The 16,145-nt window shown below is 45.0% G+C and overlaps 1 protein-coding gene across 7 annotated transcripts in view; it reads left to right on the plus strand.

The window, feature by feature from the left end:
• EHBP1 (EH domain binding protein 1) overlaps positions 1–16,145 on the plus strand; it is a 305,392-nt gene that overhangs the window by 14,900 nt on the left and 274,347 nt on the right. The window contains exon 3 of one of the 7 annotated variants that reach the window (XM_039342996.1): positions 8,306–8,372. The exons of the other annotated variants lie outside the window; for them this stretch is intronic. The gene's annotated coding sequence lies outside the window, so the exon portion shown is untranslated. The remainder of the gene's footprint in view (positions 1–8,305; positions 8,373–16,145) is intronic. 7 annotated transcript variants of the gene reach the window in all.

Below are 16,145 nucleotides of genomic sequence, written 5' to 3' on the forward strand. Positions count from 1 at the left end.
ATGTACAGTTGACAGCTTCCAATCTCACTCAGAATTTATTTTCACAACCTAAATTCAGTGGACCCTTCTGCTACTCTCTGCTTGCACTATATTTGGCAGCTCTCAGTACCAATCCTACACTGCACATAAACTTTGTGCAGGCCTTTGCCACTTAGCACTCCTTCACCTTAGCCTTCTGCCACTCTGCATCTAGTGGTTGCTCACTAGAACCTGACCATCGCCACTAAAGTGAGACACGTGAGATCTCGTCACCACACGGACCACAGGACTGTGCATTACGGACACATTAACTTTGCCTCTTCCCCTGGTGATGAGCGCCTTGATGCGCCCAGCGTGAGTCCTGCTTGGTCAGTGGGCTGGACCACGCTGATCCATGTGCAAGTCAGTCCCATCACGGTGGGTAACTGACATCTCTTGCAGATCGAGATCGTTCCAGTGCCGCATGAGGAACCCTTCTCGATTCAACATGGCAGACAACACTGTGCCACAGGCTTCTGTGGCTATCAACCAACCCAGTCGCAGATCTCCTGGTCAAGAAGCCGTGGCTAAGGTAAAGGCCAAAACTAAGTCTAAATCTGGCAAGAGCTCAAGCACGTCAGCTGACAAGCAGGCCGATCGCTCGCACCGGGCCCTAGAGAAGCAATTCTCTCGGGCTCAACGAATGTCAGCTGGGGAAGGGCACAAATCACCACTTCCCCTGCTTGCAGCTCCCGCAATGGACTTGCAATCACTTCCTTCAACACGGGCGTGGTTCCCGGAGCAAGAGCTTCAGCAGGTTCAGTACAGACCTTTGGTCAGGGAGGTCCACCCCTCTTTGGGGAGGAACTCGAGCCACTGGGCCCCTCCACGGAACCGACAGCGACCTTCTCCCTGACTGCAGCAGGGCTTCACTCTTCACAGAATCCCTCCTTTGCTGATCAGCTGCAGGCCATGATATTGCAGGCAGTCCTTCAAGCGATGGCCTCGTCGGGTCATCAACAACCTTCATCCCTGCCAAAATCTTCATCAGTGCCAATCGTCTCAACACGACCCACACTGCTTGACCACCCTAATGCTATCTCGCCCTCCCATTCACCAGGATCCGACTCTTCCAGCTCCTCTGACTATGACTGCACTGCAGACTAGTGGTCGGATTGTGAGGAGCCTCCACAAGATTCTCATCCCATGGCAGAGCTCTTTAATGCTTTGCTTTTTCCATCGTTATTTCGCAGAGTATGTGCAGCAGGTAAGATCACTTCTGACCCTATTCCCATCCCAGAAACTTCCACTACCTAGGACACGAATCTGCTATTCTCGGAACTAGTAATTCGTTGTCAGCAAATCCCGTCCCCCTTTATTCCTTAAAAATATTCAGGGACAATGGGAATCCCCGGCCACACAATGTTCCCAGGCCGGAGCTGAACGCAAGCTAGTAGATATGGCCCCAAATTTAACTGATATATTGGAGGTGCCTAAAGTGGATGAATCCCTGGCCCCACTATTCTCAGCTGCTAAGCTACCAGCAGATGTCTCTGATGCCCTTAGGGCGGAAGATAAGAAATCCGAACTAGCATTTTGCAAAGCTCACCAAGCATCTGCGTGGGTGGCAAAGGCAGCAACCTCCACTTCCTTTTTCACGAGAATTTCCCTCGTTTGGCTTAGACAGCTTCAGGAGAGGATCCCCCCAGAGGAGGTCAGAGTCCACCAAGACCTGACCAAACTGATAGCGACCTCGGAGTACATGGCAGATGTGTCCTTATATGCTGCCAGGCACTTGGCCTGAGCAATGGCTTCCAGCATAGCCGCACGGAGACTGCTTTGGCTTAAGAACTAGAGGGCCGAGAGTAAACACAAATGGCATGTGGCCACGGCTCCATTTAAGGGAGGCTGACTATTTGGGGAGGCATTAACACCCTACCTGGTGGAGAACAAACAGAAACAGAAGGTTATCTCTCATTTGGCTAAGAGAGCAAACAGGCTGTTCTTTCCTTATGGCCGCCATCAGTCCTTTCGGACTGGTGCAACAGCAGAGGCTGGACAAACGTACCATCCCTCTGCTCCCAAGGCAGATCATCCATTTGACAGAACAAATTAAAGGGACTGGCCCCGACACCAGACCCAGAATAAGTCTTCCTTTTGAGGCAGAGGAGGTCGTCCCTTCCATTGCTCCAATGGGAGCTCCAATGGGACCCCTCCCATTGGCAGCGGACTCGCTCTCTTCATCCGCCAATGGGAAAACACAACCACAGACTCCTAGGTACTACAGACCAGAAAGGAGGGTCTGTCCCTGGAGTTCATAACCAGACCCATAGATCATTTTGTCTCTTGTCCAACCTTGAGAAACCCAATAAAAAGGGGTCTCATGACAGACGCCATTCGACATTTATTAAGCATCAGGGCCATAGAGGAGGTCCCAGTGGACCAGGTAGGAAAGGGATATTACTTCATCCTGTTTGTTGTCCCAAAATCCTCAAGGGGATGGAGGGCAATCCCCGACCTCAAGGTCCTGAACTACCATCTCCAGTATCAGAAGTTCAAGATGTAGACGCTCCATTCCATCTTGGGCAGCGTCAAGTGAGGGGATTTCATGACCTCAGTCGATCTCACAGAGGCATATCTACACATCCCCATCCTCCTGGATCATCACCAATTTCTGCAGTTCTATCATCTCAACCGCTACTTCCAATACAGGGCCCTACTATTCGGTCTCTTCTCTGCTCCCAGGATCTTCACCAAGATCCTGGCGGTTCTGGCAGCACACTTAAGATTGGCCCCGGTACGTGTCCAGATTGGACAACATCCTGATCCAATCAACCTCCATCCCAACTGCCCACTCGGATCTGGCCCTTACGATCAGAACTCTTCAGGACCACGGGTTCTCGATAAATTTTCAGAAAAGCCAGACGTTCCCTTCAACCTGTCTCTTACACCTGGGCACGGTAATAGACACAGATTCTTGTCATGTGTTCTTGTCAGAGGACTATCGAAACAGCATCCGAGACCTGGTTCTCAGGGTCTGCAGGGAGCAGGTAGTGACAGTAGCTCTGCTTTCCCAGCTACTGGTGAAATTAATATCTTGCATAGCGATAATGCCTTGGGCCAGATTACATGCCCGGACCCTCCAGTGGTTCTACTCCCATTCCAGAGACTATGCACCAGTTCATCCAACCAACTGGTAAGGGTTCCCCGTCAGGTCCTTCGCTCCCTCGACTGGTGGACATTCTCAGCCATGCGCAAGGGGACTCTCTTCAAAGAGCCTCACTGAATTCTTCTGACTACGGACACAAGTCTCTTCAGCTGCGGTGTGCACCTCCAATCCCAGATGGCTCAGGGTCAATGGTCGTGGTTGGACCTGAAGCACAACATCAATTGGTTGGAGCTCATGGCGATCCATCTGGCTCTCCAACACTTCCGCATCGAGATTGGGAGGCAACATGTGCTGGTCCTCACGGACAATGTAGCTGCAAAGGCTCACGTGAACTGGCAAGGGGGCACTCATTCCAGGTCCCTCATGACAGAGGCTCGGGTGTTGGGCTCCTGGGCAGAGACCAACCTGTTTTCCATCAGGGCCGAGCATATTTCGGGAGAGACGAACTGGCAGGCGGACTTCCTCAGCAGGTCAATAGTAGACCATTCAGAATGGCAGTTGCACCCGGATCTCTTCAAGGAGATCACAGACAGGTTTGGCCATCTGATTGTAGACCTGTTTACCTCACCGGAGAACGCTCAACTTCTCAGATTCTTTTCATGCTTCCCCTCTCGGGGGACAGAGGAGACGGACGCAGTACGTAGCCCATGGTCACAGGTCCTCTTGTACACCTTTCTTCCTCTCTCTCTGCTTCCAGCAGTTGTCAGGAAGATCTTAGAGGAACAGGCAGAGCTAATATTTATTGCACCTCACTGGTCGAGACGACCGTGGTTCACAGACCTAATGAGCCTTTCCACAACTTCTCTGTGGCGGATTCCCGACAATCACATACTTTTAACACAGAGGGCTCTACAACATCCAGACCCCCAATGGCTCCAATTGGCAGACTGGCGCTTGAACACCGTACCCTGACTCGAGTCATACTCGTCAGGAGTGATTGACATGATTCAGGCTGCCAGGAGACCAGCGACCAACCGCATTTACGATCACACTTGGCAGACCTTCTGTCACTGGTGTGACAAGAACCACTTGAGTCTCTCCAAAGTGACCATCCCAAAGGTCTTAGACTCTTGTTGGAGGGCATCAATAAGGGGTTGTCACCCAACACCATTCGAAGGCAGGTAGCAGCTCTTTCCATGGTGCTCTCCTGGGACACATCAAAATCCTTGTCTCAGCACCCCATTGTCCGCTCCTTTCTCAAAGGAATTACGAATAGCAGACCGCCCGTGGTCCACAGGTATCCCTCCTGGAAGCTACCACGGGTTCTGCAGGGCCTAACTGCCTCACCCTTTGAACCCATTAGAACCTGTTCTTTGTGATCCTTGTCACTCAAGGTCGCTTTCCTGATTGCCATTATCTCCACCAGATGCATTTTGGAGCTGGCCGCTTTGTCTATCAGGAAAGACCTGTGCACATTTCACGAGGACAGGGTGGTTCTCAGGTTGGATCCTTCCTTTATCCCTAAGATAAACACAGTGTTTCATAGGACACAGGAGGTTATTCTCCCAAACTTTTGTCCCCGCCCGTCATATGACCTGGAACGGCAATGGCACACATTGGACATACGCAGGGCCTTGCGCTGTTACATCAAGTGCACGGCGGCCTTTCGTAAATCAGAAGCCCTGTTTGTCTCATTTCAACCTTCTTCCATGGGGCAGAAAGTATCTGCCTCTACCATAGGCAGGTGGATCAGGGCGTGCATAGCTGGGGTATATGTGTCGCTTTCCCTGCCAGTTCCAAGTCATGTGATGGCACATTCCACTTGCAGTGCTGCCACATCTGCAGCGTGGGCAGCACAAGCATCTATAGAGGATATAAGTAGGGCGGCGACATGGTCTTCGCCTTCCCCTTTTATTAGGCATTACCGACTGGACAAATTTGTATCTGCTGAGGCTTCCTGTGGTCGACGAATACTGCAACAGGTAGTGCCAGGACAAGGGACACAGGTCCCCACTGACTCACTCCCATAGGGACAGTGGGGGTTTTGGTAAGTCCCATTGGTGGATTCTTCATCCATCATGCTGGAGAAGGAGCGTTGGCTTACCTGAACGCCTCTTCTCAGCATGATTATGAAGAATCCATGCCCACCCCTCTAGAGGTCAGTTAGGTCACGTGTCAGGGGGTTGCTTCTTTTTCCTTTGCTTGGGAGTCATCACGTCGGACTATCGTCATTGGCTCCGCCGTCGTTGAAACTGGGAGGTACCGGGAAAGGACGGGTGTGGCAACTTTGACAACTTAGTCTGATTGGGCAGGAGAACTGAAATAACCCAATGGTGGATTCTTCATCATCATGCTGAGAAGAGGCATTCAGGTAAGCCAATGCTCCATCTACATGAATTGGGACTGAGAAATCTTGTAATATCAGTCTTTGTAGAGGTTGCAGAAGATAATTAATCTAAAATGAAATAGATTGGCTTGAGACCTATGACTGAGGAATGTAAGGATATTCATAGATAAATGTTTCTATATATTCCATTACTCTGAAACTTTCTGTGCTCCAAAAGTCTCAAGAGTGTTGTTGCTCCATACCTCAAACAGTATAAGACTTTCCCATGATGAAAGGAAGAAAAAATGACTTAGAATCAACAGCAATTTTCACAGTTTGAGTAGTGGAGGCCTTCGAATCCTCTTGAGAAGCTTTTATGAGGGAGAGATTTCTGCAGAGAAAAGGAAGGGCTGGAAGTTGGCCTACCAGAAACTAATTTTAAAATGTAAGCTTTTGTGGTATGCAATAGATAACTGTTTCCAGAAGATCAGTCTCTGCACACCCACTGCCCAACAATATCACTAGTAAAGTTATATATCTTCAGCTTTAGAAAAGTGAAAAGCTGAGACAAATAAAGGAGCAACATTGGAGGAAGTGCTTTTGCTCCTGATACTTCAGAGAATTTGTCTGGAAACTCATTTATATGTAACTTGTTACATCTTGGGTGCAATGTAGGATTCTTAAAAATATTTTTTTTGCATCTGCTATTAGTGAATTGGGTATTGTATCACTTTTTTATTATTTCTTGATTTTAATCTTTATTTTTCCACATTTGAAAACCTGCAGTTGGCTTAGGCTTTTGCACAATTGGAGAATAACTTGTAGTTGGTTCCCATACTTGGTTTGCAGAGAGAAATGAATTGCATGTAGGGGGAATCAGACTTCTAGCTGTTGTTTTGGACAGGCAGTATTGTATTAATTAATATTAAGATACTTGTATCTTAAAGTATTTGCTATGTACATTCAGAACAGTTATTGGGAAATGGAATTAATATTCCATAAACACTAAATAATTAGATTTCTGCTTTTGAGTTGCATTGAGATTTGCAAGTAGAGCTGAGCTGTACTGAAGAGCTATTTCTCTTATTTCTCCCTATCAGACAAACACGCCTCCCTTACCCCATGCTTTCTGAAGAGCCGTCATTATGGTCCTGTTTTTCATTTTCATCTAGCTTTGTTTGATGCCTGTAACTCATCTCTCAAAGAAGCCGATGAAAGGTTGGGTGGAGGAATGAGTGAAAAGGAAACACCCCTGAGAAGTGTAGTAGGTGCACTAAGTTATTCTCTCGATGCTTTCTGGCAGCATTTGTGCTTTCAGTAAAGTAATGCTTAATCATAATGCATTTCTTTGTTTGTAGTCATTTTCCTGTCACTACCTCTCCCACAAGATCCAGCACAACTCGGCATACAGTTATGCACAATTAGATCAGGAGGGCATAATGGGACTTACGCACACGTAAACCGTAGACTTTATCACAGCCAAGGGTTTCATAAAACGTATTTTGTTGTTCTGTGGTACATTGGCTAAGAGCAGATTTAGCAGTTGAACTAATAAGCTTAATTAACATAATGGCAATAATGTCAGCACCTCTACTAGGGATTAAACACAAGTAACACAATTCTGAAATAGCCCTCTCTGAATACAGTATTTAATATATATTTTATTATAATAATATATTTTACTTTTAAAAAAAATCTGTTCTAGGAATAAACCAGAATTTCTGCTCATTCATTCATTCCCTTATATCGGTTAACCCAGCCCTTAGGCCCATTTAAAAGGCCTTTATATATTTTGCAGTGATTGCTTAGCTGACAAGCCACAATCATTTGATGCTGAAGATTTCGTGTGTCCTTGATCATACAAGGACAGTAAATTACTTGTGAAAGAAACCTTAGTTTGTGGATTTTAAATTATACTTGAGGTTATTTAGTGGTTTTCTGAAAATAAATGGTTGTATTATAAGGATGGTGACATATAAAAAATTATCAGTGATGGAGAGTGAGTTTTCTCCCTATCAGAACTGCATTTATAAGCCTTTATCATTTCCATTTTTTTAAAAAAAATATGTTTTACTGGGTTTTTTTTTACATATCACCATCAATATTTGGTAAACAGGGTGTTGTCTGGGTTTATATTTACAAATAATAACAGTTAGTTTCTATAGTTCCATATTCCACATAGTAGCTTTCCTTGATTTTCGCTTCTTCCAATAATATTCTCTTTTATCAACCTTAAATTAGTACATTTCTTGATAATTTTAGAAGATAACAATTAAATATCTATGAATATCCTCCACCTCATTATTAAGCTTCTTTTCTAATTAATCATCTAGGTCACCTTATCACAGATCCTGTTTTTAGAGTTCTCATTTAAATTTATTTTCCCCACAATATTCAAAAGAAAACATTTTTACCTGTTAAATTTTTCTTAAAGTTAATTACACTTATATATTGAAGTCTTTTTCCTCATGTGAACCATCCCAACACTTATATTTTTCATATCTTGAAACAGAAAGAACAAAGGACAGAAATAATATATTGTCTAAATATATATATATATATATATATATATATATATATATATAACTTTATCATTCCCATTTTATTTTCTGTCGCAGCAGTTTCAAACCAAATATATTAAATGATTTTTGTAGATTAGAACAATGTATGTAGAAGACTCTGTGTGTGTGTGTGTGTGTGTGTGTGTTTAAAGTTGAGGAAATGCAGTTTTCTGCTGGAACTTAGTTTTTCAATGACTCAAATTAATGTTTGACTGTTTGTCTGGAATTAAAGCTACTTTTGGCACTTATCTTTTGATCTAGTAGTTGTTAACTCTGTTAATCTTGAGCCTTTTTTTTTTAGTATGTTTTATGGAAAAGTTCTTCAATGGCTTTATTCTGCTTGCTTGACAGAGTGCTGAAGTAATTTGTGAAAGCAAACCCGGGGCAAGAGAACGACAAAGGCTTCTCTGTCTTCCTTGTGAGTCTTATCAGGAAATCTGTTTAATTGGGGGAAAAAATCAAGATAGTGGGAGATTTTAATTTCTTGTTAATCTAGTTCTTGTTTAAGCACTGAAGGCGACCCAAATCACTTGTTTTGTGAGATGGGCAGTTATATAAATTTGACAATTAAATGAAATAAACCTTCCTCTTCCAAATATCTCTGTTCAGAACGAGATTACCATGAAAAAAAGAGAGGTATCAATATGTGGGAGGATCACTAAGGTATGCAGAAGGACAAAAATATTTAGGAAGAAAAATATAAGGGAAACTTTCCAAAAGCCCAGTTATGACTGAGTATGCTTATTGGCAATGGAATGCTGACTGTTGGTGGGTTGGAATGGAAAATTGGAAGGAATGGAATGGAATGTTTTGGAACAGAGCAGGCTGACATGCTGGAAAAATTAACCCTTTATTTCAATTCCCACTGACTTCCTTACAATCACAGTCTATTTTCAGTCAGTGCTCCACTCTCATTCTCTGCGCTGACATTCATTTACCTATCTAGCTGCACACAGCTGCACTATACATGCCTGGAAAGTAGAATCAAACTTGGGGAAAAAATATTCCAAGTTCAAAATATTCTGCAGTTCACACAGAGGGAGCAGACAAGGCACAGGAAGTAAGAGATAACCAGGTTTAATAATAAAGATGGGAAGCTGATATGGTTTTCTAAATTTACCAGAAAGGTGACTCCACAATATTAATTTATAAAAAGAAATTTGCCAGGGAAGGAGATATTAGTTACTTCAGAGGATCAAAAGATTTACACTGTAATCTGATACATACTGTATGTAGGCGGGAGAAAATCCCATTAAATTCAGTGGGGCTTATTTCTAGTTAAGTGGGTATAGAAATTTGTAGCTCTAATAACTTGCTACTCTTACTTCTAAATAGTTTGTAGATTAGGGCATTATTTCTATTAACTGGTGATTGTCGTTGCCAGAAAAGGATATATTACCCAATATTCAATTGTATAATTACACTGTTCTTGAACAGAGTTACATAAAACAGATTTATTTCAGTTTTTAAAACTCTCCAGTTGCTGGGTGGAGTTCATTAATAAAAATATGTTTGTATGTTTTAAAGCTGTTAATGTAAACTACAGAATGTATTTCCTTACTAAAATTTAAAAATCTTGGAAATATAAATAACGTTACTGAAAAGTTGCTTCTCTGCTTCTGTTATAAACTTTCTTTATATAGAGATAGTTTTTCAAGTGAAGTTGAAGGTTTTTTTTCTCAGCCAACGTCTGAGGGTTTTTTTTTTCAGTGCGGTGTTTTAATAAACCCTGAAAGACCTGATGATATTTGGCTATCCTATAGCGATTGCAAATGTAATTTTTTTACATTTATCTTTATATTTCTAAGTGTTCTAGGACAGTGATGGTGAACCTTTTAGAGACCGAGTGCCCCAAAACCGCCCCTGCCCCCGCTCCACCTCCCGCCCTGCCTGCTCTGGCCCCGCCCACCCCTGCCCTGCTCACCCGCAGGGCTACACACTGTCTCCATGGCCTGCCACAGCAGATAACCCAGGCAGCCCTGCAGCGCCATGGAAGCCACACCCTCCGCCCACACCCTGCAGCATCATCTGCACACTATGGGGCACGAGGGCAGAGTCTTGTTCTTGCTGCCCGGCTATGTCCTTAGCTGCGCTGCTTCGTGCAGGCCGCGCCCGGGCGACTCTCCTCCAGGGGGGCTGCTGGTGATTAGGGGGCTGTGGGCAGAGGCGGGGTTGGGGCAACGGCACATGTGCCCACAGAGAGGGCTCCGAGTGCCACCTCTGGCACGTGTGCCATAGGTTCGCTACCACTGTTCTAGGGTTAACTTTGGGTATTTTGTAAATACAACTCTTGTGGATGTAACAGCAATTTAATGTTCCAGAGCAAGTAACCTCTGTACTTTTCTAGTCATTGTGATAGTTGTAAAAAGTATTTTTAAAAAGGCGCTGTAGGTTTTACTTACAGATAGTTAAAAGGCTTTAGCATTAGATGTGGCTAAATAAGTGACATGTTCTGCAGGAATCTGATAGACTCGTGTTCTTAGTCATGATGATAACATTAAACTTTAAACAAGCAAATACAGGTAGAAAACCTGTTGCTCTCCAGATAATGACAATAGAGAATTCTCAGGTGCTCAGTCAATTGTGGCCAATAGTAAGGGATACTATACTCCAGCAAAATCTGGAGGACCAGAAGTTATCATTTATTGAGCCAGCTTTTTTCCTAAAACAGGCCATTTATGGACAAAAGTATGCTTGCACTGCTAAGTGTAGATGGTAGCCAGGGTGAATTTACAGATGAAAGCTATGGTTCATATTACTTGGCTTTCCACGATAAATGTACAGCCAGCCCATTCACCTGGCTGACAGTTAGACTTTTTAAAGGCAGTTTTGATTTGCATAGTAGTGATAGTAATTTGTCCCAGTCACTACAAAGAGCTCCCATGATATGCTGCATAGCTGCAGATCATAGCCTTTAGAGGCATATACATATGTATAGCACAGTAGTGGCGAACCTATGGCACATGTGCCAGAGGTGGCACTCAGAGCCCTCTCTGTGGGCACTCACGCCGTTGCCCCAGACCCACCTACCCCGTGGTCCCCTCCTCACTAGCAGCCCCCTGGAGGAGAGTCGCCCCCAAGCACAGCCAACGTGGAGCAGCGCAGCCAAGGACATAGCAACTGGGCAGCAGGAACAAGACTCTGCCCTTGTGCCCCACCGTGCGCAGATGATGCTGCGGGGTGCAGGCGGAAGGCATGGCCACCATTGTGCTGCAGGGCCACCTCGGCAATCTGCGGCAGGCCTTGGAGGCAGCGGGTGGCCCTGCAGGTGGGTGGGGCCAGGCTGAGGGCAGAGCGGGGGCGGAGGGGCTGGATTTTGGGCACTTGGTCTAAAAGGTTCGCCATCACTGGTATAGTATATGCCAGTTTGATCTAGTGGTTAAGGCACTAGGCTAGAAAGCAAGCGACTGTGAGTCTTGCCTTAGCTATGAAAGCCTGCTAGGTGACTTGGGTTAGTTGCTCTGTCTCTCAGCCCAAACCATCTCACAGGTTGCTGTTGTGTGGAAAATAAAAGGAGGAAGATATTTTGGATATGTTTGCCATCTTGAGCTATGTAAAAATAATAAAGGCAGGAGAAAAATAAGCAAATAAATATATCTGTATACACACAGAGGCAAGTAGAAAATTCCACCTCCACCCTCTTATATACTGGCCTCTATTTTAGCTCATTTTCTGTTCTTTCTAATGCTGCATTTATTGTTTTAATATTTTATTAGATTTTTATCCTGCCTTTATTACTTTTATAAGTAACTCAAGGAGGCATATATATAGATATTCTTCCTCCTTTTTTCTTACAACAATCCTGTGAGGTGGGTTCAGCTGAGATATTATTGTTTTATCATGTTGTAAGAGTTGCTCAGTAGTGAGATGAGTGGCATATAATTTGAATGGCAGATTGGTCAAATGCTAATGTCGGTAATGAAGGAATCTGAATTTACAACAAGAGGCGTCATGAATTCCAGTCCAACATTTGCAATGAGCACCATAAACAAATCAGAGCGGGCACACTGGATATTTTCTGCCCTTGCGTGGCTTGTTAGAAGAAATTCTTGAATTAACTTCCAAATTCTTGAATTAACTTCCTTTATTATTGGGGTTATTTGCAAATCTTATAAAATGAATAAATCTAATCCTGGTAAGAGTCCTCTGTCCCAATAGTTTTAACAGCTACGTTTCACAAGACTTTATTTCTTTCCCTCCTCCCTTCTTCTACTCTTCCTTCTCCTCCTCCTCTCCCCTCCCTCCTCCTCCTCTCCCCTCCCTCCTCCTCCTCTCCCCTCCCTCCTCCTCCCTCCTCCCTCCCTCCCCCCTCCTCCCTTCTCCTCTTCCTTCTCCTCCTCCCCCCTCCCCCTCCCTCCTTCTCCTCCTCCCTCCTCCCTCCTTCCTCCTCCCTTCTCCTCTTCCTTCTCCTCCTCCTCTCCTCTCCCTCCTCCCTCCCTCCCCCCTCCTCCCTTCTCTTCTTCCTTCTTCTCCTCCCCTCTCCCCCTCCCTCCTTCTCCTCCTCCCTCCTCCCTCCTTCCTCCTCCCTTCTTCTCCTCTTCCTTCTCCTTCTCCTTCTCCTCCCCCCTTTCCCCTCCCTCCTTCTCCTCCTCCCTCCTCCCTCCTCCCAAACCACCAGGGTATGGTGACTAAGAAGCTGGCTAACAGTTCCTCGTCTTACTTAGGCCATTGACTCAGCAGCACTGGGTACTCAATTGAGCCCTCCTTTTTTCCTGCTTCATCCCCTTTTCCAAGCCTGCCATTTGTCACTAATTGGAGTTGCAGCTGTTTGGGATGGGTCATTTATTATTATTATTATTTTCAGAGAGTGAGATACCCTATCACTTGCTTGCTTACTTTTCCGATGGCTGATTCATTAGGTTGTTTTTTTTTAAAAAAAAACAACAACGTGAAACAACTGCTTTGTTTATTTGTAGCATTGTGAGAGGAGGTGTGGGGGCACATGCAAGCCTGAATCTGCATTGCAGTTTATTTATGTCAGGTTAAACTGTAATTTAGCAGGATATCTATATATGGGGCTGCCACGGAGTGCCATTAAAATTGGACAGGAGGGGGAATGTTTAGTACATGGCTTAGTTTTTCAATGATGTGTTAAGATTAAGTAAAACTCCCTGGGATGCAGGTTGATTAATGACTATTTAATTCATTATATTTCAGAGTCAAGGTACAGTGTTTTTTGTATGTAAGAGTTTAAACATTGTCTAGAACGATTTCCTGTGGAAGTGGAAAATACAATTTTCTGTTTCCCTTAAGTTAGCATAATAATATGTTAACACTCCGTTCTTCTAGCCAATTTTGGTTGATCTCCAGAAGACTAAGCAGGATTTTGGACCTGTTTAGTACTTGGATGGAAGACCGCCCGGAAATCCCAGAAAGCTAAACTAGATTGGGAATTTTTAAAAAAATATCTAAGAAGAAAGCAATGACAATACATTTCTGGACTTGTCCCAAAAACCTTATACGGACTGTCCAGTTGGACATCAAGAATTGAACTTGAGTCAAGGAACGTTTATATTTTGTTAAAAACTTCTGCATTGTTGGAGTTCTCGGTTTTTGATTTTGGGGTTGCAGACTTTCATTATTTATTAACATCATCACTACAGGAACTTCAGAGAGTTAGTTTAGTTGGTTAGCCATCCTTCTGTCCTGCCTGCTTTGCACATATTTGGATGGGCAGATGCCATTGCAATGATGGATGCCTCATTGTAGATGATTTTTTTTGGGCTGACTGATGTTTTTGCCTTATTGTGTGTTGGTGGTTGATTCCTGCATGGTCGGTACATTGATAACTATTGTATGAGACATGGTGGATTGTTCACAGGGTGTTGTTCTTTTCCTGTGATTGTTGCATTGTAGCTGACTCTTGATTTTTGGTGGATAAAGGGATGGTCCTAGTTTGTCTAGGACAGTGGTTCTCAACCTTTTTAATGCCACGACCCCCAACCGGTCGTAAGTCGAGGACTACTCAACTGGTGCAGCACCGTTTGCAGAATGGGACTTTTGGCGGGCTCAGCAGGGCAGAGACAGCCTGGACAATTCCTATTGGCTTTTGAAAGCCAATAGAATTAGACTCTATTCAAGAGAGTCTATTCTATTGGCTTTCAAAAGCCAATAGAATAAAAGGGAGTAGCACAGCTAAGGAAAAGGGGGAAAAAATGGCGGACTACATTGTTTGGCGACCCCTGTGAAATGGTCGTTCGACCCCAAATGGGGTCCCGACCCACAGGTTGAGAACCACTGGTCTAAGAGTTGGTCAATGGCTTTGCAATGAAGGGAGTACTGTCATGTGACAATGTAGGGCTGTTAATTATGTGTTTTGATAGATCTATAAATAGGGCAATGATGGCGAACCTTTTAGAGACCAAGTGCCCCCAAACTGGCCCTGCCCCCACTCCATCCCCTGCCCCGCCCCTGCCCTGCCCCATCCCCCATCCCACCTATCCGCAGGGCCACTCACTGCTTCCAGGACTTGCCGCAGATCGCCCAGGCAGCCCAGCAGTGCCATGGCGGCCATGCCCTCTACCCGCACCACACAGCATCAACTGTACTGGATGGGGTGTGAGGGCAGAGTCTTGTCTACATTGCCTGGCTGCCATGTCCTTGGCTGTGCTGCTCTGTGTGGGCCACACTCAGGGGCGACTCTCCTCCAGGGGGCTGCTGGTGAGGAGGGGGTTATGGGGGGAGGTGAGGCTGGGGCAACGGCACGTGTTCCCACAGAGAGGGCTCTGAGTGCCACCCCTGGCACACATGCCATAGGTTCGCCACCACTGAAATAGGGTTTCTGGTATAATGGTTTGTGACTTGGCATTATGTGTGAATTAGGTCACTATTTCTTGTTTAACAAATCTTGCTTAAAATAAACCATTCTGTAGTGGGACTGAGTTCCCACTACTGAGTTCATACCAAAGTTCATTCCAAAACACCAGAAGGCAGGATAAGAAGTAATAGATGGAAACTGAACAAAGAAAGAAACAACCTAGAGCAGCGGTTCTCAGCCTGTGGGTCGCGACCCCATTTGGGGTCGAACGACCATTTTACGGGGGTCGCCAAACAACGCGATCCGCCATTTTTCCCCCTCAGGGGGCAGCGCCGTGCATGTGCGCCGCGCACGGGGGCGGCCCCGTGCATGCGCGCCGTGCACAGGGGCAGCCCCGTGCATGCGCGCCGCACACGGGGGCGACGCCACACATGCACACCGTGCACAGGGGGCGCCGCCGCGCATGCGCGCCGCGTCCGTGTGACGGGGGTCGCCGTCACACAAAGGTTGAGAACCGCTGACCTAGAGCAAAGGAAAAATTTCCTGACAGTAAGAACAATCAACCAATGGAACAACTTGCCTTCAGAAGTTGTGGGTAATCCAACACTGGAGGCTTTTAAGAAGAGATTGGACAGCCATTTGTCTAACACAGTGGTTCTCAACCTGTGGGTCGGGACCCCATTTGGGGTCGAACGACCATTTCACGGGGGTCGCCAAACAAGGCTGTCCGCCATTTTTTTCCCCTTTTCTTTGGCCATGCCCCTGGCACCCAGTGATGTATAAGTGGTTGGGGGTCACCACAACATGGGGAACTGTATTATGGGGTCACGGCATTAGAAAGGTTGAGAACATGATAGATAACAGAGGATTGGGCTACTAGAAGACTGCAAGGTCCTTTCCAACTCTTATTATTCTGTTATTCTGATTTCATTGAATGAGTAATTATCTTAGTACTTCTACCAGCCAACTTAGTAGTGTATACCATTGTAGGAGGACAGGATTTTATCTTGCAATATTGGGATAATATTTTGAAAATGCTGATTGTATGATCAAGAAGTGATTATAAAAGTTTACAGCTCTAGCATTATTGGTAATAACACTGACTTACATGGTAACATTTATCAATAAGCAAGGGTACCCTGAATTAAGAGATTACAGTGTTGTAAAAATGGGAGTTTTTTATTCACAAGAAGAGGGTCAAAAAAGACAAGATGGTGGCTCCAACCATGTGATTGAAGCTCCAGCCTTTTTTGTGTCTCTCATAATACCTTAAAAGGGGGTGAGGCTTCAGTTGCAGGGTTGTAGTTACCATCTTGACTTTCTTTTCATTGCTTCCCTGTAGATACCCTGCCAGTAAACTTTCAAAACCATGTTAAACAATGGGGATCTGGGTGATGGGAGAATCTATATCTCCTTTCTTGGGCATAATGAAAA

The sequence above is a fragment of the Crotalus tigris genome, unplaced genomic scaffold (assembly GCF_016545835.1).
Source record: "Crotalus tigris isolate CLP2741 ecotype Arizona unplaced genomic scaffold, ASM1654583v1 scf7180000017831.1706817, whole genome shotgun sequence".
Taxonomy (NCBI): domain Eukaryota; kingdom Metazoa; phylum Chordata; class Lepidosauria; order Squamata; family Viperidae; genus Crotalus; species Crotalus tigris.